This window comes from Rousettus aegyptiacus, unplaced genomic scaffold, assembly GCF_014176215.1.
Source record: "Rousettus aegyptiacus isolate mRouAeg1 unplaced genomic scaffold, mRouAeg1.p scaffold_m13_p_4, whole genome shotgun sequence".
NCBI classification, from domain to species: domain Eukaryota; kingdom Metazoa; phylum Chordata; class Mammalia; order Chiroptera; family Pteropodidae; genus Rousettus; species Rousettus aegyptiacus.
This window is the reverse complement of record NW_023416307.1, coordinates 116592091-116614656: the sequence shown is the minus strand read 5'-3', so window position 1 is coordinate 116614656 and position 22566 is coordinate 116592091. Positions and strand designations below refer to the sequence as shown.

General features: G+C 37.9%; 1 pseudogene; it reads left to right on the top strand.

Annotated features, from left to right (window-relative positions):
• The first annotated feature begins 9491 nt into the window (after positions 1 to 9491).
• LOC118601831 lies at positions 9492 to 9610 on the top strand (annotated as a pseudogene).
• Positions 9611 to 22566: the final 12956 nt, after the last annotated feature.

Genomic DNA, 22566 nt, shown 5'->3' with positions numbered 1-22566 from the left:
GTAGAGGGGAAAGAGAACATTTCACAAGTAGTTTGTTGGTATAACCCATCCCAACAGACCCCATGAGAAATTATGGGTAAAAGTTGCTTGTAGACTATGGCACCTTTGGATAAAAACTGGTCCTTGAGGCCAAAAAAGACATGTTTATCCAGACTGGTCAGAGAACACATGTTGACAATAAAAGCTTAAAATGACTATTCATGCCCCACCCCACCTCTGTGCTACTGGCCCCTCAAAACAGTAATAATAGCCAGACAGCCAGACAGCCCATAGAGAGAACAGATGTTAATCCTCAGTGATATCTGTGAGTATTCTGCCTGTGATTTACTCATTTCAGAGGAACAAGATTAGCCACAGGTGAAATGACAAGAGGCTGATAAATAACTAAAGGATCAGAAAAAGAGCCTTCTGGAATCAATATGGAGACTTTTCAAGTGGTCAGGCACATTTCAGGAAATCTGGCAAGACTGGCTGACTGACTGCCACAAGTCACCGGGTAAATTGGTGTTTATTATTTTTTATAGGCATACCTTGTTTAATTGCACTTTGCTTCATTCTATTTCACAGATGTTGCATTTTATACAAATGGAAAGCAAGACATTCCACCTACAAAATGATTCCAACTCACTTTATTATGGTGATCTAAACCAAACCCACAATATCTTTAAGGTACACCTGGTATTTTGTGTTCACAGTTTGCTATGTCTCTGAGCCTAGGCTAAGAGAACATACAAGATCAAACATGTGGATAGAGAGCATAATGTAACAGTTAGTGGATATGCCACCAAAGAAATGTGTTTTTTTATATGAATTATATTACAGTTCATGAAAATTATTAAGGTTCCATCAATAAATTCTCTGAGACATGCTTTAGTAATGTCTCTCCCCTATAAGAAGAAATGTGTGGTTTCTTCACTCTTCTTTCCAGAAGATTATATTACCCTTAAGGTACTAATTTATTCTGATTTCCCAGGTTGACTCCAATACAATATAATCTTACTCTTTTCCATAAAGCAAATTATTATGTCAAAACTAAATGTCATTTTGTTGTCTTTGTTGGGCATTTTAAGAAACAAACTCATGAATTGGAAAACAAAAGACCTTTTTGTCTACAATGTGCCCCCAAAATATGGTCATCTTAAAAACACTAAGACATTACACAGTATAAAGTAGTCAATGAGGTCAATGATGCTTGCACACATAGCTCTAAAATTTTGTAACTGTGCAGCCCACTGACCCAGATAAACAACAGCCATTTGGATTCTGCTGCAAGAATTTGTTTTCTTATCTTTCTCTCCAGGGGTAGAAACTCATGTGCATAAGAAAAACAATCACAACTTTCAGCAAAAACTACCTGAAATTGTAGACTTCACAGAGGAAGATATAATAAAGAACATCAATAAGAAAGAGAGAGGAAGGCCTTGTAATGACAGCTGAGAATTGAATTCCCTAAGAAATTATCCAGATAAGTCAAGATTTGTGGTTCAGTGTTATCACTATCAACCACCATTCCCTTGGGGACCCCAGGGATTTGCTAAGATGCAGGTTGAGTGCTCTGTCTGCTCCCCAAATAAATGCATGCTTTCATACCTGACAGATACACAATAGTCTTATTTGAAAAATGTTTCTCAAAAAAGCAAGCACTCTCCACAGAGAGAATTCCTTGGATGACAATGATGTGTTCTTATTAAATGTTTATTTGTTTAAATAAATAATTTATAAGGTTTATTTAGGACTGCAAATAATGGGATAGGACCAGTCTCACACCAAAAGCCATATACATCCACAAAGATGTTTCTTAGAATGATACAGAGGAGTGTCACTGAGAGACAGGTATACAAAACCAATGTATCTCAATGAATAATTTGAAAGACATGATGGAATAGTTGTAGATGGAATAGTAGATAGCAACAGTTAAATAAATTAATCAAGGTAGGTCTTATTTCTAATAAGAAATAAGGGTCTTCTTCATTCTACAGTGATATCTCCTTTGAAAAACAGACTGCCTAGTAAAACAATTAGAACCGATCTCTATTTGGCTATTTTTATTCTCAGAAATATGAAGACTGTTTGTTGATAGGAAACACCAAGAACAGATAAAAAAGAAAAAATGTCATCCAGCATCTAAATAAGCTTGTTGCTCAGTCATACCACCTCGATTTTATCAACTCACCTGGTGCTCTAGCAGTGGTAATATCTATAAATGCATGAACATTTTACATCATCCACTGCATCATAAAATGAAGTGGGGCACTATAAACAGCTCTAATCACAATCCTCATGTTCATCAGAACCCAAGCACATATTTAACCTCAGTGACCTTTTGACATTCCTGTAAGCTGCCACAATGTTAATGAGCTCACTTAGACAAAGCTTGGTACTGAAACCCCAGAAACACTCAATAAATATTCACATGGAAAATGAAGTTAATAGTTCTGGTCAAGATGGCAGAGTAGGTAAACACTGTACATGGCTCCTCTCACAACCACATCAAAATTCTCACTAAACTACAGAATAGCCATCGTTGGGAGTCACCTGAAGTCTAGCTGAACACAAGTCTCACAACTGGGGACACACAGAAGAGGCCACCTCGAGACTGATAGCAGGGGCAGAGACACGAAACAGTTGATCCCATACTCGTGTGTGGCACTTGAAAATCAGGAGGAATATTTTGACTGTGGAAGCCTCCCCAAAAGAGAGAGGAGTCCCAGCCCCACATCAGGCTCCCCAGCCCAGGGTCCAGTGCCAGGAAGAGACATCCCACAAGTCCTGGCTATGAAACCAATGCAGATTGTGGACAGTGAGATAGATGGCTGAGGGAATTGCAAACTTTCCTCTTAAGGGGCCTGCATATAGACTTACTAAGTAATGGTTCACTCACTCTGAGCTCCACTCTGGGTCAGCAGCTAACAAGGCACAAGGGAGGAACTGAGTTGTCTGGCTTCAAGAAAAGGGCTGGAGAGGGAGCTTTCTCCCAGACAAAAGTGCTGGCAGAGGGCATTGTTCCTTTGTTGAGCCCTCCTGCCTCCCAGCTTGCAGACAAAGGCAGGCACCATGTCTGAGTCTCTATCAACATAGCTAAAACTAATTGCCCCACCCTAATGATTCCCTGAGACCTCGCCCCTCCAAAATTGCAGGCCCATCCAAGCCATTTCCGGTGGATTTTCCATACAAACAGCCTGTCTTGGCTCATGCTGCAGGCTTTCTTAAAATCTCTCAAAGGTTCACAAAACCCAAACAAGCAGCATCTGGCCTCTGCATGCCCCATACTCTTGCTGAGGAACCCAAAGCCTGGCACTACCAGCAGCTGGACTTGGTTTGCAGCTCAAGCCACTTCCAAGCCCAGCATCAGTGACAATCATCTGCAGATTGCTTTGTGGCTCATGCCAGGTAGCACTAGGCAGAGAACAGGTAACAGGTGAACTTGGCCTATGGCAGGGCCCCTCCCAGAGAACCCTAGCCTGCATGTTCGGTGGCCAGCTTCAATCTGAGCCAGAGCACCACCCAGGGTCATATCTGAAGATGACACACCCAAGGGCAGATAAGGCAGGCACCAGAACCTTGCTATAAAGCGAATCCTGTTCTGTAGGGTCAGCCCATACACAACAGCCCTTTACTGGTCACAGCCAGTCATCACAACCAATCAGCCTGAGGGTCAATCTCTCCCATGGATAAGCAATAGCAACCAAGGCTCACTACAATAGGCGGGCACATGCATCTCATTCAAGAGACATACCTGGAGCATGTGGCTCAGATGACCAGTGGGCCCAATAGGACACATAGATAAGGCCACTCTACTAAGACCAGGAGACATAGCAGCCATACCTAATACATAGAAAGAAACAAAAGTAGACAGCTGGAATGGGAAAACAAAGAAATATGTCCCAAATGAAAGAACAGAACGAAGCTATAGAAAACGACTAAACAAAATGGAGACAAGCAATCTACCAGATGCACTGTTCAAAACACTGGTTATAAGAATGCTCGATGAACTTAGGAGAAGAGTATATAAACTCAATGAGAACCTTAGCAAAAAGATAGAAAACATAAAAGGAGACAGAAAACATAAAAAAGAACCAGTCAGAAATGAAGACTACAATAACTGAAAAGAAAACTACCTTAGGAAGAATTAACAGTAGATTAGATGAAGCAAAGGATTGAATCGGTAATTCAGAAGATAAAGTAGCAGAAAACACCTAATCAAAACAGCAACAACAAAAAAAAAGAATCCCCCAAAATGAGAATAATTTGAGGCCTCTGAGACAACATCAAGCATACCAAATTTCACATTATAGGGGTAGCAGAGGAGAAGAGAAAGAGCAAGGAATTGAAAACTATGTCAAGAAATAATGACTGAAAACTTTCCTAACCCAGTGAAGAAAATAAACATACAAACTCAGGAAGTGCAGAGAGTCCCAAACAAGATGAACCCAAAGAGGCTCGCATCAAAACATGTTGTCGCTAAAATGCCAAAAGTTAAAGACAGAGAATCTTAAAAGCAGCAAGAGAAAAGCAATTAGTTACCTTTAAGGGAGCTTCCATAAGACTGCCAGCTGATTTCTCAACAGAAACTTTGCAGGCCAGAGGGGATTGGCATGAAGTATTCGAAGTGATAGAAAGAAAGGGCCTACAACCCAGATCACTCTACCCAGCAAAGCTACCATTTAGAATCTAAGGACAGATAAAGAGCTTCCCAGACAAGAAAAAGCTAAAGGAGTTTATGTCCCCAAGCCAGTGTTACAGGAAATGTTAGAGGGTCTTCTTTAAGAAAAAGAAGAAAAAAAGAAAAAAGAAAAAAATATACAAATAATAAAATGGCAATAACTACATATATATCAACTATTACTTTGAATGTACATAAATTTTCTCTTCTGCTAACATGAGCCCTTCTTTCCATCACCTCATTAGCCCCATTCCTATACTGCTAAAGATTCTCTTCATGACCAAACTCTACGTAGGCTCTCAAGAGTCCCACTAAACCTTATCCTTAGCATGTCCCTTAAAAGCCCAATTACAACAAGAATCCTGATTTTGTTTAGTCAGAATTCCTCACCTTCACTATCTGATCACCCTGGATATCTGATCAAGGTCTTCATCCCCCATCGTTCCAGATGATCACCTTGGCCTAGCTTTAGCAAGAATCCTGTTAGGTCAGTTTAGCCCGAATCCTCTCTATAACAGAGATTTCCTCTTAGTGCTTTCCCATACACTGACTCTTACCTTGCTCCTTGGCTATAACTTCCCATATTTCTCTGTGGTATTTAAAATTGAGCACAATTCCTTCCCCTACTGCAAAACCCCATTGCAGTGGTCCCCATACCTATCCTGATAGTCCCCCTGGATGAAGTCTGCCTTACCGTTCTTTAACAACTGTCATGAATAATTTTATTCTTTAACAATACGCAAGGGGAGTTAGAGTATTTTTAAAGAATCAAGTCAAAAACTTTGCTTTTTGAGACTAAAAAAAATGGTTTATAGTTTCTGATGAAAAAAATATAGGTCTAGAGGGAGGGCATTTGGATATACTTTCATATCAGGACTTGTGTAGAACAAACTCTAACTTATTGGAATCTTTGATTAAATTATTCTGGGACCAGGATACGCTCATCCAATCTCCTATATCATCTTCAACACAATCCTCCCTATTCAATGAAAGTCTTATGTGGTCAGCGGCTAGTCAATATTTGTTGACAGTAAGAAATCTGGGAGCTGCAAAACCTTTCAGCTATCCCTGATTATCTGAATTCATCTTTTATTTTCATGGACAGAGAGGAGAACTGACACTTTTTAGAAATAGTTCCAATAAGATTTAAAAAGGAAACAAAAGTGTTTCTAATTTAGTATGGTAATTGAAATTTTCAGTTAATGAAAACATCCTGTGTAAAAAATTTTTATCTGTATTTCTCCATCAATGAACAAAACACATTTTCTTATCAGATACAAATTCTTTAGGAATACATTTTTAGGCAAGCTATAGACATAAAAATAAGGAAGAAAGTGAAAGAAAGATAAGTGAGATTATAAGGAAATCAAACTGGAAAGATAATAAAACACACTTGGACCAAAGAGATGACCTCATAAATTCAAATGCCTATAAAACCAATGGGGTGTTAAAGACAGGGCACCCCAGGCTCTTATGTTCTAAAGCAGGGGTCCCCAACCCCCAGGCTGTTGGACTGGTACCTGTCTGTGGCCTGTTAGGAACCAGGCCGCATAGCAGGAGGTGAGTGGCGGGCAGACAAGTGAAGCTTCATCTGTGTTTGCAGCTGCTCCCCAGCACTAACATCACCGCCTCAGCTCCACCTCAGATCATGAGGCATTAGATTCTCATAGGAGCACCAGTCCCTGGTGCCAAAAAGTTTGGGGACCACTATTCTAAAGGATCATGAGGCTCAGTGCCCAACCCAGTATAACACTTTACTTTGGAATTTCCTTCAGCAGAAACCTTTATAATATATAAAAATCCTTCTTTATTTTATTTTTCCCCATGGTAATCAAAAGTATTCCTATGAAAATGTCTAATATATTTTCAATAACAGCTGATTTTGGTCTGTTAATATAACTGAAGGCCAGCCTAACACAATGTCAGTCTTAATTGCCTCTCATTTTGATAGGTGGCTTTCTGAAAAAAGAAAAAAAAAATGAACATGAAATGCTAACTAATCTATTCACAAAGTTTACCAAACAAGGTGAAAATCTTCTGCCATTCTTTGACTACGTGTTTTTTAATAATATAAAATGTTATAAAAGATTTAGAAATTACTGGAAAGATAGGCCATAGGAACATATAAGAGGTTTGGGGGCATTTTAACAGCCTAATTGAGATATAATTCACAGCTTTTAGTATATTCATGAAGTTATACAATCCTCACCACAATCAATTTTAGCACAGTTCATCATCTCCCAAAAGAAACCCTGAACCTTAATTTCTCTCTTCTCCCTAACAAGAACTAATTTTTCTGTCTCTATAGATGTGCCTATTCTATAAATAGAATTATACAACATGTGGTACTTTGTAATTGGCTTCTTCACTTAGCATTATGTTTACAGGACTTATTCATATTGTAGCTTTAATCAGAACTTAACTCCTGTTTGTTGCTAAATAATATTCCAATGTATGGATGTAATACATTTCATTTTTCTAGTCATCAACTGATAAACATTTGAGTTGTATCCACTTTGGGGCTATCAAGAATAATGCTTCTTTAAATATTCATGTACAAGCTATGTGTGGACGTATGTTTTTATTTCTCTCATATAATCTGCATGGAGGAGTGGAATTGCAGTCAGATGTTAACTATGTTAATTATTTTGAGGAACTGCCAGACTGTTTTGCAAAATGCCTAGACTATTTTACATTCCTATCAGCAGTATATGAGGGCTCCAATTTTCCTATTAGACATTTTTAATTCAGATATCCATGTCCAATATTTGAAAATTTATTAAAATAAAGTTTTAGGTAGATATTGAATAACTTAGGAAATAACCTGTTTGCCTAGATATTTTTCTTAAAACTTTGCACATCATATTTCTCCACAAAATCCTATTTTGCCTTCCTCTTTTAAGACAAAATCTATTGAAATGTATGGAGAACCATTCAGCTAAAAGACATGTCAAAAGAGAGGTATCAACCAGGTTTCTGTTTTTAAGACAACTATTTCCTCTGCTAAATTATTAGGCTCAAAACTACAGCAGCCTAATTCTATGGAATTTAATACTTATACTTCCAGACTATGCCTAGGCTGGCAATTACAATTTTGAGACTTCACGTTTAGCATCTATATTACCTGTTATATCATTTATTATGATACCAATTAGATTTAAATATGCACACAAACATTCTGCAAGGTTTATTTTTTACCTCCAATTTACCTCCATTTTCCTCTATATCAAGGTTTCTGTATTGTGATGCATTTGTCTGGTTACAGTACATTTTTTAGCAAATTACTTATATTAGTTACATGAGATAAGTTTAAATTCTTCCTTATCTAAAAATCTTTCACTTGACAGAGAAATGATTTTTTGATCGCATAGAGGAATTATTCTTTAGTAATTATAGGCACTACTCTTTCTTCTAATGTCCAGATCAGCAAATAAGAAGTCAGATGTCAGTCTAAATCTGTTTTTATGGAAATAATGTGTTCTATCTGTCTGGGAGGTTCTAAGATTTCTTCTTTATGTTCAAAGCTAAAGAATTTTACTAGGTATGTGCTTTCCCTTCTTCATCCTGGCTAGAAATCTGGATTTCCAGTCTCTGAATCAAGTCTGTCTTTGGCTCAAGGAAATTTTCTTCTATTATATATTTAATATGCCTCCCCTATCATTTTCTTCTTCTCCCTCTAAAAGGGTTATTATTTACTTGTTACATCTCCTGGATCTGATGTCCAAGTATCTTATCTTTTCTCTTACCATTTCCATGTGTTTGCAATTTCAATCTTTGTTTTTAGTATTTCTTTCACTTAATCATCAAAAGTGTTGATTTAAGTCTCTATAGTAACCACCCTCCCTTTCAATTAATATTTTAGTTTGAAAGTCATGAGAATAAACATGTATAAGTGTGTATATGTGAGCTTGTCTGTTACAGTGGAATTTATGTAAGTCCTCTATTATTTGCTTGTTCAAATTATCTTTTACAATAGTTCTCTTTCTCAAGAGGTCATTTTTCCTTGGTGTTTTGCTATTCTCCCTCCACTTGGACTACAAAGTCCAAGTGAGTATGTTTTATTTTCTCAGAACTAGCTCTGCCTATAGGCAGACAACATGCCAGATCACTACCCATCCCAGTCAAACACAGCAGGAGCAAAATCTTCTGTTCTCTGGTTTTCTTAGCTATGAAATAGCAATCTTCTTGCTTCAGCAATAAAGCCTTCTTAGCCCACTTATATAATGATGATCCAACCCTTTCACAAATAGAAATGCCAGGGGGCCCTCTCAAGAGCCATCCTGAGGACATGCCCTCATTTTGAAGGCTCTATCAGCTGATCGCCAAGCCCTAAATCCACATAACAACTATATTTCCTTTCAAATCCAGAGCCAGAAGCCTATTTCTCATTATTCGGTTCCCTCCTTCCTGCTAAACTGGTAGGGTCCTCACTCAAGATAGGTAAAAATATTATCATTAACAATAACAGCAATAGCTAGCATTTCTAGAACACTTAATATGTAAATTTTAGTAATAAACTGAAAGTTTTCTTTACACTGGGTGCCTATTAATTCTTCATTGGAGCAAATTCACACAATAGGCATTTCAAAGCTGTCACAATGTCTCTGCAAGTAAAATAAGGCAGCATTGGAAGAAATTATAAAGTGACATGGAAGCACTTTAATGCTTCACCATTAAAGATTCAAATAAGCTTCACACAATGGAAAAGTACGATCAAAGGTGCAGATTCATAGGCCTGAGAGTACAGGTGTTCTTCTATTTAGATTGTGTAATGTCCTGATAAACCCACTGTAAGTTGAAAATATCATCAGTTGAAAATGTATTTAAGGTCTATGGCCATGCCACCCTGAACGTGCCCAATCTCGTTTGATCTCGGAAGCTAAGCAGAGTCAGGCCTAGTTAGTACTTGGATAGGAGATCGCCTAGGAATACCAGGTGCTGTAGGCATTAAAAAAAGAAAAAAGAAAATATATTTAATACACCTAACCTACCGAACACCATAGCTCAGCTTACCCTAATGTAAATGTACTCAGACCAGTTACATTAGCATACAATTGGGCAATTATCTTGAGTTTCATCTCAAGAGTAATTGCCTTCCTCTTCTTCTCACCAAAAAAAAAAAAAAAAAAAAAAAGAGGAGAAAATGGGCATTTTGTAAACATCTTGGAATGCAAAAACACAAAACACAAAATTCAAAAAACACTGGTAACAGAGGACACTGTAGAGTATCAGTTGTTTACCCTCATGATCATGTGGCTGACTGGGAGCTGCCCCAGCATCAGCAGAAAATACTGCACCACTTATGGCTGGAACTGGCCCAGAGGAAGATTGAAATTCAAAATTCAAAGTACGGTTTCTACTGAATGTGTATTGCTTTCACACCATCATAAACTTCAAAAATCATTAGTCAAATCTTCATAAATCAGGGGACCATCTGTACATGGTAATATGTGTTTTTAAAAAAGAAATCTTTATTGTCATAGAAACTTGAGAAGGAAATACTACCATAGACTTTACTTTTCTGCATCTCAAATTCCTCGGTTATGAAATGGAAACCAGAATACCTTCCATACAAGGTTTTGTAAGGATTATATGAGAAAACATCTTCTCGGCCTGGCATGTGGTAGGTGCTCAATACGTATCAGCTCTCATTCTCCTTGCTTCAAACTAACATTTTAAAAGAAAGCCTCATGTGAGTCCCCCCACCAGAGTATCAACTCCCTGGGGGTGAGAAATTTTGTCTCCTTCACTACTGAGTTCCCAGGTCTTAGAATAGTCCCAAGCACTCACTAAATATTTGTGAAATGGTAAACAGTAATATACACTAATGTTGTTAGAGCATCTTAGCTTAAAAAGAACATTAGAATTCACTGTTTCATTTGAGCAGCATAATAGTCTCAGTATTATTACCTCCATTTTTTAGGTGAGAAAGTCAAAATTCAGTGAGGCAACGTCACATGCCCAAGAAAGGCAGAGAGGGACTGATGTTCAGTCTTCAGATTCCAAGTTAGTGATCTTCGCTCTTCATCATGCTACCAGCTACTCCACACCAGCTACTTCAGCTGAATACTACTCCGCTGCCTTCTCCCAGAATGTGCGTGCATTCCACCACAATTTCTCTTTCTTTTTTTGAAAACAGCATATTCCAGTGGATCACAAAGGATCTGGGACTCAAAAGATACAGACTGTCTATTATTATCAGCTTAACAGCCCCTCATTCCCTTTAGCAGTACAGAATAGATCAAGGCAGCTGAAAATCAAGTACTTCCCCAATTGTAAATTAAATTTCCAGGTCCTAGGAGAAACTAATGTCTGCACTAGTTCACTGGGTAAGTTGCTCTAGGCCAAGTTTACTCATAGACCTGGAAGAAATTACAGGTCCTTTATAAAATGAAGAAAAGAAATGTACTTTACAGAGGAGGAAACTGAGTTTCAGAGAGGGTGAGTTACCTGCCCAAGATCACACAGCAAGTTAGTGATAGAATTAGGACTAGCACGCACAAGTTTTTAGACACCCAGACTGTATGATTATCATTATCGCCAATAGAGCCTGATGAAGGTGAAGATAATGCGATGCTGCTGCTGCTGCCAGCTCTGCTCTCCTACAGTGAGTGCTTCCTGTGAGTCATGCCCTGTGTGCTACATGTTTCACACATTTTATCTTATAAAAGCATTTATTAGCTTCATTCATTCTATTATCTTCAATTAAAGCAAGTTGGAAAAAAAAAAACATCAAATTCATATAGCTAGTAAGTACTAAAATCAATATACCTTTCCATTCCTGTGTTAAACAATCCCAAGAGCAAGCAAAAATAGCTGAGCTATGTGTTCCCTTCTAGAAAATAAGGCAGTGAATTAACTAAAATAGTATGTTTTCTAAGACTATTAGCTTGCTTGGCTAGACTTTCTTCAAGACCCCTCACTATTAAGTTACAGACTCTGACCTTTCCCAACCAGTCCTCCCCCTTACAAGACCAGCTTCAAAATCATCCAGCCCTGATGCTAAAATACTTTAAATATTGTCCTCTGATTTCTCCCGCCTGAGATGCTATGAAGTCTCCTGTAAGGTAATGTTCTCTTTACTGCAGTAGGTCTGAGAAAACTGGCTTTGCCTTATTGGTAGGTTATTCTGGTGGGCTTCAGAGCATTGACATAAGTATGCGGTGAAACTGGAACTCAGATCCCAGATATGCTGAAATACAAAGTCTGTGCTACTTATCATCATACACTATCTCCTCTTCACCAAACTGCTACTTCTTCGTAATTCAATGTGAATATCACCTATTTCTGAAACTGCCCTGATTACCAAATCACATTCAGGGTCTCCTGCCTCTTATTCCCAACATATCCTCTGTTCACCATTATCATAGCATATTGTTCAATGTACCCCGCCCCACTGCCAAAAGATTGTATATGTTGTAAAAAAACAGGAATCATGTCTTCATTCATTCATTTCCTCAACAAATATCTTTAAAGTAAATGCTATGTACCAGGTTCTGAGCTAGGCAATTATTCAAGATTTTAATTTCTTCATTTCAACACATAGAAGGCAGTCAAAAAATATTTATTTTAAAATGAATCAATAGCTGAATGAATGGATAGGCAGATGGATAGGGCTATAAAATGACCTATTTTGTAGGAAGAAGCTAAAGACACCTAATGTTGGGCTGGGTTATCTTTTACACGCTGACAGTTCTTGCAGACCCTTCTTGAGAATTAAATAAAAGGAAAAACACACATTATTTTGTTCTCTAACATAGGAGAGGCAGCTAACTGATCTTCACAGAAAAATAAGACTCTGTTCCATTTCTTCCTATGGGGAAGTGTCACAGGCCAATAATCTGAGAGAAGGCATTTATGCCAGTAGCCTGATCACATTACCAAACAGTGCTCCACAGTGGCCTCAAAAGGTAAATGCTGTTTCTCAGAGTGACTTGTGAAGCCAGTTAACAGCCTTTTGACTTTAACCTATCTCTTGCCTCTCACCCACCCCGGCCTCCGCCAAACAAACACAGGAAAATGAGAGTGCAGAATTTCAGGAGTGTTCTGAAGTTGTCTCTCTGCTTTCTCCAGATGATAAAGAAGGTGGTTGTTACAGAGAATAATCCAGTACCAGAGACAGAATGGTGGTGTAGAATACTTTTGAGATGCTAAAGAGAACATCATGCAAATTCTTATGGTCCTGCAATTCTTCCTGTTTTGCTTCCTTATTTCGTATTCATGAATGAAGAGGCTTTACAGAAAACTTCCCAAGATGGAAAAATTCCAAAGGATGTTGGGGCATAGTGGTCAGTGGTGTTGAGAATATTATATAAGAGGGCAGACAGTGTCCATCACTTTTTACCCCCAAAAAGTCTTCATATTCACCTCAACTAGCTTAGTACAACACCACCTCCTTCCCTAAGACCAGGAGCAAAATGCCAGAGGAACCACGACCCGCCTCTCCACCCTCTACCAGGGTCGAAAGATGGTTGGTTATGTTTATAAGGCTCAGAGAAGAACGGTCACACCAAGAAAAAGCAACTGAAAGAGAGACAAGAAAGCAAAGAGAGGTAAATCTGAAGAAAACACACAATGACAACAACTGGAAGGAAACTAGCCCAGAATGTCAGCAGAGATAACAGGAGTTTAAAGATAAAGATAAATGCTGACTCTGGCTTCCTCTCAGGATGCCTCAGCATAAAGGGCATTGCTCGCTGCCATATGTGAAAAGATAAACAGGACAAGCGGCAAATTTGTACTTTTTTCAAAAAATCAGAGACTGGGGCCACAAGCAACCGACTAACCCAAAATTTAAGGAACAACGGTTGCCTGAGAGCAAAGGCAGAACTCCAGCACTCGCTTGCCAAGGGAAGACACCTTTGAACATCAGTAACAAGTATTCATCTAAAACATTGAACAAATTAGTAAAGGCCTGTTGTGGGATAGAGGGAGAATACAGAGTCCCCAGATAGCAGGTGCAAGAGAAATTCACACCTACTTGTAGGGAAAAGATTGGCAAAGGTCCTGAGAAATCATCCCTTGAGGACCAGGCCCAGGGAAGGGAATGGCAGCTCCAAGAGAAAGGCAGGAGGCTCAAAGCCCTGCCCAGAACACCCTCCTCCAGGCAGCCAGAGCCATAATGTGCTGGGAAAGACAACAAACCCTGTTCCCAGGGCCACAGCAGGACTCCCTCAGATGGCAGGCACTTTTGCCTTCTTCACAGGCCTCTTTCTCCATAAAAAATACATATTAAAAATTATAAAAATGAATATAATTCAGGCTGGATACACTATTCTATATCCATTATTATTACATTAATTTTCTCTTATGACTCCAAATAAATTAAAGTTAAAGCACTATAGGAAGCCCTAGAAGAATGATGGGCTGTGTGTAGATACTGTGCATATTGGGACTAATGGGAAAGTCAGCCTGGTTGTCACCTTTAAGGGCACCGGGAAACAGCTATTGCAGCTGGGGGAAGGGGTCAGAGAAAAGCCCCCAACTCCTCTGAGAGGCAGACCTGTGGCTGGTGGCTCAGCAGGAGCTCAAAATTGTCACATCAAAGGCCCAGCGACAAAGTGCCAACCAGACTGAGCCTTCTGTCTGAGGGAACAGGCAAAACTCTAGGGTGGAAAACAGGTCAGTGGTTGCCAGAGGCTGGAATGCGAGCCAGGTAGGGAGAAGTGTTGACTACAAGAGTAACACCAGGGGTCTTTGGGGGGCAGTGGAACTGTTCTATATCCTGATTGTGGTTGTGGGTGTATAGGACCCTGCATTTATCAAAACTCAAAAAAAAAAAACATACACCAAAAAGAGTGAATTTTACTATATGCAAATAAATTGATAAATAAATTTCAAATAATAGCTAGAAATGCATTTACACGTCTTTCTTTTTTAGCATCCTACATTCGGCAGCCTAGCCCCTGCAGCATTTCCCAAGCCTGCTGCCATTTCCACATGGCTTGCCAACCAGAAAGGAAAAATGTTAAAAGAAAATTTAGACAGAAGTCCCCAAATGAAAAATTTAAATACACATTATTAATTAAAGCATTGTTTGTGTCTGAGACAAAGTGGGTTTTGAGGGAAATACAAAACTTTTAAATACTTTGAATACATTTTTATTGTATCGATTGCCCAAGTCTTCCTGCGTTACAATTCATTTACTGCTTGGATAAAGAGATAAAGCAAAATTATTAATGTGCCTTTGGCATAAATAATTAACCTCATCATGGGAAAAAGTAGGAAAGCTGGTTTGGAAAAAAAAAAAAACATCCTCTAATAGTAATTGATATTTATCTCTTTTGTCTCTCTAATTACTAAAAGCTGCTCATAACACTTACTACCATCACTAGGAGAAATAATACTTAATCCATCATAATTCCAGATGATTTATATATAGATTGTAAGGAGGGCAGTTCTCCTTCGCCATTCATAAAGTAGTAGGCTTGCAATAAATCACTCAGCAAAGATTTCCACTCAAGTGCCATCTCCTCATGTTTTAGCTTAAAGGAAAAGGTCCTCAATGCCATCATTATAAATCAAATCCCCATTCATATGATTAAACCCATGTGTTATTCATTAACAGATGTCGAATTTGAGTAAATATTCTGTTCTCTGCTCAGTCTATTCAGCAATAGGACCCTCTGTTTATTTATGATTAACTCAAGTTTCCCCCGTCTCCACTAGCGTAAGGGTATAGATAGAGTTAATTTACCAATAATAAAGCATATTTCACTGGCTCTTGCCCTCACCTGCTCATACAGGATCTCTGGTCACCTGGAATGATTTACCCTGGGGGACTAGACCCCTCATAAGCTATTTCATAAGCGTTCAAAGTCCAGACTGTCAGCTACTGTCACTAAGGTATCCTCCATGTCCCTTTCCCTGATCCACCCCTGTCATCTTCCCATGAAGATCCAAGAAAGAGTATCATCACTGCTACTGCTGGTAGGACCCACCATGAGTTACTGACTCCCCACCAAGAGTAACATATCCAGCCAAGGCTCCATAAGCCATAACCCTCAAGGTACTGGGTGGTGTTCTCCACCTTGCTTTGCCTTGCTCTAATTCACACCATGTTACCCAAGCAGCTATTTGTCATTCAATTCTAAGTCCCTCACGATAACACAACAGCTCCTTTTCATTATCCCTAAAACTCTCTCTGCTGGGCCTAGCTGGGGCAGAGAGATGCTATGCTTTCATTTCAAAGCCCTGCCTCCAATCCAGTCCCTCAGCAAACCTCTCCTTAGCTTTTTAAATATTTTTAAATCACATTTTATTTGTTCGCACATTTTTTTTATTGTGGTAAAGTACCAATAACATAAAATTTACCACCTTAACCATTTTTAACTATGCAGTTCAGTAGCATCAACATATTCACAGCGCTGCACAATCATCATCTCTACAGCTCTTTGCATCTTGCAAAACTGAAACTCTGTACCCATTAAACACTAACTCTCTGTTCCCCTTGACCTCAGTCCCTAGCAACCATTATCCTACTCTCCGTCTCTATGATTTTGGCAACTCTAAATATCTCGTAAATGTGGAATGATACAGTATTTGTCTTTTTGTTACTGGCTTATTACACTTAGCATAATGTCCTCATTAGGTTTTTCCATAGATATGTTCCTCCATAGCAGTTTCAACCAGAACCGAAAACCAAACGCAAAACGGCTTCTCAAGGGCTGTCCGACAGTTCATCCACTAAATTTGAATTTCGGATTGGGCCCAAGGTAAGAGATAAAAAATCTTGCAAAGCCTTATATATAAAGCCTTTAGATTTCAAATCCAACCTCTCTCTAATACCTTTCCCAGTTCTCCTTACATCCCACCACTCTCTACTTGATTCACAGTTTTATTTGGAACGTTAACGAGCATAAGCTTCTTAAATGAATCAAAGATAGGATAATATATATTCTCTTCTAGTGTTCTTTTGTAAAATACAAGCCGCCCAACTTGCTGCTTTTCAGTCTAGCTATGAAATTTCTGAGACTCGTGCCCTGCTATTTTATAGCACGATCACATGAATCATTAGATATAAGCCTCACCACAACCCATAAAATAAGGCAGAATAAGTACTCTTTCAAACATACCTGAGGAAATCAAGGTTTAAAGAGGTTAAATAACTTGCCTGAGGCCACACAACAAATCTCTGTCTGAGTCTAAATTAGGCATCTTCTATCCATAGAACACTTCCTTCCATCTGCTATAACTCAAAAAATCTCTCTTGATGGGAGTTATGATCTAAAGAGCATTAAAATATCCTACAACTGGTCCCAGCCTGACACTCTCATTTCTTTCTCCTTGCCCCCCCCCCTTTTTTTTAATGGAATATTTAGATTTTCCATGCCAGGAAAAATGGGTAAGCTGCATTGAAGAAACTTAATTCTCAGCATTTCTAGCTAGAGCAGCAATCTAAAGACGACTTTTTATGTAGCTTTTTGAGCAAAAGAAGTACAAGAAATTGCCACCATTTCCTTTTAAGTATAAAATGCTTATTATCGAGTACCAAGATTCATAAAAATCATTTACAGTATTCAATAAAAAGTAATTTCTCAAAAGGCCTTATTGTGTCAGAAGTTGTATGTCGCAATACAGTTTTTTTATAATTTACTTTGAGAAATTATTTTATCTCAATCTATACTACTAATTCTGATACAAATCAAAAACTTTCATGGCAAATAGGACAAATTGTGTAAACGCTACAAATATTCTGACATCTCATGGCAATTACCCTGTGTGTCACAGAGATATTATCATAAATGAAATACCAAATGTAATCATAGTAAGAGCTGTGGTTTATATCAATTTTTTTATTATCTTGGAAAGTAACTTTCCTTTTGTAGCCTTCAGTTTTCTCTTATGTTCATAAAAAGAATTGTCCACCCCAATGGTTCTTTTTTTTTTTCAGTCTTTTTCTTTTTTTAATTTTTTTTTTATGTTGACATTGGTTAACAAAATCCAACAAGTTTCAGCTGTATACTTTAACAGTAAGGCATATGTACGTTTACACTGTGTGTTCGCCTCCCATAGTTAGATTTCTTTCTGTCACCACATACTTGACCCCCTCTATCCCCATCTATCTTCCCTCTTCCCCTTTCCCCCTACACTCTGGTAAACACTAGTCCATTGTCCTTGTCCATGAGTCTCTGTTTGTTTGCCCTGTTAATTTGTTGCTTTTAGGTTTATATTCCACATATTCTGCTGGCTGGAAAATTACTGCTTGGCTATGTCTATGGGAACATAGGCTGTCACCCATAGGAACATAACATTCTAACAATAAGCTTTCTGCTTCTGTACCCCCACTTATGCACCTGACCTGTGAGTTGACAGGTAGTGAATAGAAGAAAAATAGACCTTTGTGTTTAGACAGAATGAAGAATGGGATTTTGGGTTTAAAAACCCTGTACCTCTACATTTCACTGTTGCTTAATTTGGGGTCTGCATACCCCTGGCAGACCCAACTGGCTGAATAAAGAGTGTTTCCTATAACTCACTGAGTTCCGGTGGTCCGTGTGTTTTTTGGGGACTGGCGGCTTCAACAATATAAGTGATATGATGTGATTTTTTAACTTTTTCTGTCTGGCTTATTTTGCTTAGCATGATTATCTTTAATTCAAAACTCACAACCCGCATCTAGAAATGTTAATGTGGTAATTACTATAGTGTCCACTAGGTGGCAGAAGAGGCAACTTGGTAGTAGTCATGGGGGCAAATGGCAAAAATTCTAGCAACGTAAGTGCTGGAAGAGCAATTGGAATATGATCTCATCATTTCATAGATGAGGAAACCAAGACCTATGGTGGTTATATGCCACTTTGCATTTTCCTCTGCAACAGCAACAAGGTAAACCCCACAGTTTATTTACCTGTAAAACAGGACAAATTGTGTCTGTGTAGTGAGTTTGTAGAACAGAATACATAGCATTTAACACAATGCCTAGCTCATGGTAAAGGCTACCTATCATTAGTTTTACTGAAAGAGAATTGGCAACGCTAAAAAGAGAAAGTGGATCTACTTTCCAAAATGTCAAAACTATAATGATATTTGAATTATTAATAACCTGAGAGGGATCTCACATTTTGTCACTTTCTATAAGTAGATGCTTCATCTGAGCTGCCTGCTCTCAATTTATTCCCTTTATTTCCTTCTTCATCTTCTTAATAAGCAGTACTATTTCTTTAGAAGACTATTTTTGCAATTTATAAGTTTCAAATTACTTTGCCAGCAATGGATATCCAGTTTAAATTTGCTGTCACTTGTTCAGTTATTAGAACTTGACAGGCATCAAAGAAGATGTGATAAAGTGGCCTTACTTTTGGAACTAATAGTATTCATCCCTAACACTTGCTTGCTCTGCAGGAGACATTGCACCAAGAGCTCTCTCTATATAAATACTTTTGATCCTAACAACCTCTGTGGTAGGTACTTTTACTATTCTCATTCTACAAATGAGGAAATTAAAGCAAAGAAATTTAATACATTCTATTGTATAATGCAATGTTCCCAGTAACTTCAAAATTATTCTTGCTTTTAGTAAAATACATGAAAATTCATATTCTTCCCAAAGATCAGTCTCTCTAGAACCATTTCCTGTCCCTCAGTTAGAAAGTTGGTACCATTTGAAATTACTTTGTAGGCCGACACCAAGAATAATATGAACCAACTTACAAATATCTCAATGTAGTCCTGTCTCAAGCATTTTTACAAACTATTTCTTTTCTTAATGGGATTATTTATAATATTTATAAATTATGTTGTAGTTGTACATTATATTTATTATATAATTTATAAAAACTATATTACAATATTTAATAAAGACCATCATTCTTCATCAGCTGATGTGTTATCCTATTGTTGTTTATGGCACAATAATAACAACAGATCACCTCATAAATCTTCTGACTTCCTAGCCAAGGGCTATGATTTCCTCAAAATCTCTCTACAGGCATCTAATCAGATCTTCACACAGCCCCTAGATCAAACTAACAACTTCTCTTCACTCCTCAGCCTGGAGCCACCGTGCATTGATCTTTCCTTTTCTTTCCTTCCCAAACAGAGTTAAACTCCTTGAGATTAGTGTATTGTATTATACTAGTTATGTTTTCCCTGGGCCTTCTAAAACTCAAATGTTTCCTGATTCTGATAAGAAAATAAAGGACCAAAATAGGAAATATTAGGAGCCTAAATCATCTAGGACCTTGGCTTGGCCAAGTAGCCAACAATTTGTCAACTATCAACCCATCTTTTGCTAAATATGTTGTCTAATGAAACCTGGAGCAAACTTATGTAAAGCATAAGTATGGCCAGAATTTCTTTAATATTAAAATATGAATATTGTGTACTGTGTGTCATGAACTAGGCTGCATGCTGGTAACTCAAAGGTAAAACACAGTCCTTGCCTTTTGGAGTCGTATCCACACATTTTAAAAATAACTAAAATGTTATATATGATCCCTTTACCCCTTTTGTTTTCATCTTCATCCCTGGTGATAAATGGGCATAATAAGATATCAGTTATGCTACGAAGGGAAATAATAATTGAATACTCATGGGTCAAATTGGACCTAACATACTTATTCAAGGTACAATACCATAAAAAAGTAAAGCAAGCTTCAACACATGGGGAGAGGCAAGACGAAGCCATACGTACCAGAGAAAAAGCAATGGAAATCAAAGGAGAAGGGCTTCAAGGTACCCAAGGAAAACAGGCTTGGCAGTAACTGGAAGAAGACTTAGAAAAGGGTAAAGAAATGTGCATATGCTGGATTTCAGGCATATTGGCATTCAGCTGCAAGTAAGAGTAAGTTTTTTCTTAGTGGTGACAGAGTAAGCCATCTTGCCATTGTGAAGTCTTATGGTAAATATGTATCACAGTAATGCTAAAGGTAGATAAAAAAACAATGCAGTAATACTGAAGAGGGAATTTGTAATGTAGCTTACAGGCAAGATGATAAGGATTTACCCAATGCAGAATGTGAAGGAATAAAATGTATTTCCTATGAATTCATATCACCCCTAACTTTACAGCTGTTACCACAACATATAAAACTTAACCAGCAAAAGAGTTAGCCTCAAATCTCCCTACCAGTGGTATGGGCTAAATTGTGTCTCCCCAAAATTTATAAGTTGAAGTCCTGACCCCTATTTCATCAGAATATATTTGGACATAAGGTCTTTCAGAGGATAATTAAGGTTAAAGAAGGTTATTGAGGTGATCCCTAATATGACCTGAATGGTGTCCTTATGAGAAGAGATTAAAACAGACACGCACGGAAGAAAGACCATGTGAAGACACAGGGAAAAGTCAGCCATCTACGAGCCAACGAGAGTGATCCTCAAAAGAAATCAATCTTGCTGACACTTTGATCTTGGACTCTAGCCTGCAGAATTGTGAAGAAATAAATTTCTACTGTGTAAGCCATCCAATTTGTGACACTTTGTTATGGTAACCCTAGAAAACTAATATACTCAGTACCTATAGTTATCACCTAAACACCTAAGGACAACCTTTTGTGGTAAAGTTGCCTTTTTAAGCTCTCTTACAAATCGAATGAAGATAAAAAATACAAGTGTAGAGTGACCCACCCATCTGACAATTTCTTAGCTGCCTTGGAACATGAAATTTTATTTTCCTTCTTGTTATTATCATAAAATGGAATGCATGGCTAATTCATCCTGTAACATGTACCTTCTCAGGCATATTGTGGGAGATCCATTGGTTTTTCTCACAAAAGAAACTCTTACATGGGTTTTTAATAAGTTTTCCTCCCAAGGTTCAAATCCACTGAATTAAACATAAAAACAGTAGAAGCGGTTTTAAAAATCACTTGCCTTAGGTTATGGGATATATTAATCAGCTATGGTGATTAATGCATATTTTTTCATTGTAAAAGGAAATTATTGATAAAGTCTGTGTTGTATGCCCAAATACTCAGCATCAATGTTTAACAGAGGACAGGCCAAAATATAACAAGAAGCTATGTGTCGCAAGTGATTTCATTTCATTTCATTATTTTAGTCAGCTTCCATAGCACACTCCCCCGTGCTCTTAAGAGGGAAAGAATATCTTATACTTCCTATGTAAGTACACATCTTCTCCTTCCTCAGTTTTTACCATGATGACAAGCCCATAGGAAAAGATCAATACACATGTCCCTACCCATGAGCAATACCAAGTACTATGACGGACCTTTCTTTTAAATGCACAATTGAGACTATCTTACTCAGGATAACTGTAGGACTTAAGGAAGAGCAAATATTTTTGCTAAGGCATGGGAAAATGCATACATTTTCAAGTAAGGTACTACTGCCATGAAATATTCAGAACCAAAGAGTCAGATAATCTACACAAGACTATCTAATCCTTTTTTTCCTAAAACCTTTTTTTTTTTTTTTGATAAATGCGCAGATTTAGACTTTGTTGCTTATTGCCAACATCATTAGAAAACCAATAAAACAAGGAATGTTACAATGATACCTAAAAATAAAAAGGTTGGAGTCTTATAATCTTTTTGGAACAAATTCAGTGTTCATAGCCATCACCCTGGTACTCCGTCACACTGGCTACACTTCACCCCAAGCCACAAAATCCCTGTTGAGGACTTCTCCAGGCATTTTGCAAAGAGAGGAAATTTCTCTGTCTGGCTTTCTCCCATCTTACATTGGTTACAGGGACAGGTAACTTTCCTGTACTTCCAAGTGGCTTTACCCAGCCCCTCAAGACCACTAAAGAAGTAAAGTCTGAACTCTATGCTGTGCTGTTTTATTCATGTCCAAAAATAGAGGAAAATAAGTTCAGATGGGACAATAACCAAAGAGAGAATAAAGAAAGATTCTGAGACATCTAAGAAGGTCTATAAAGTTTGTGTCTTAATATAAAGACTAATGAGAGAAGTATCCTAAAGAAATATTAAGCATAT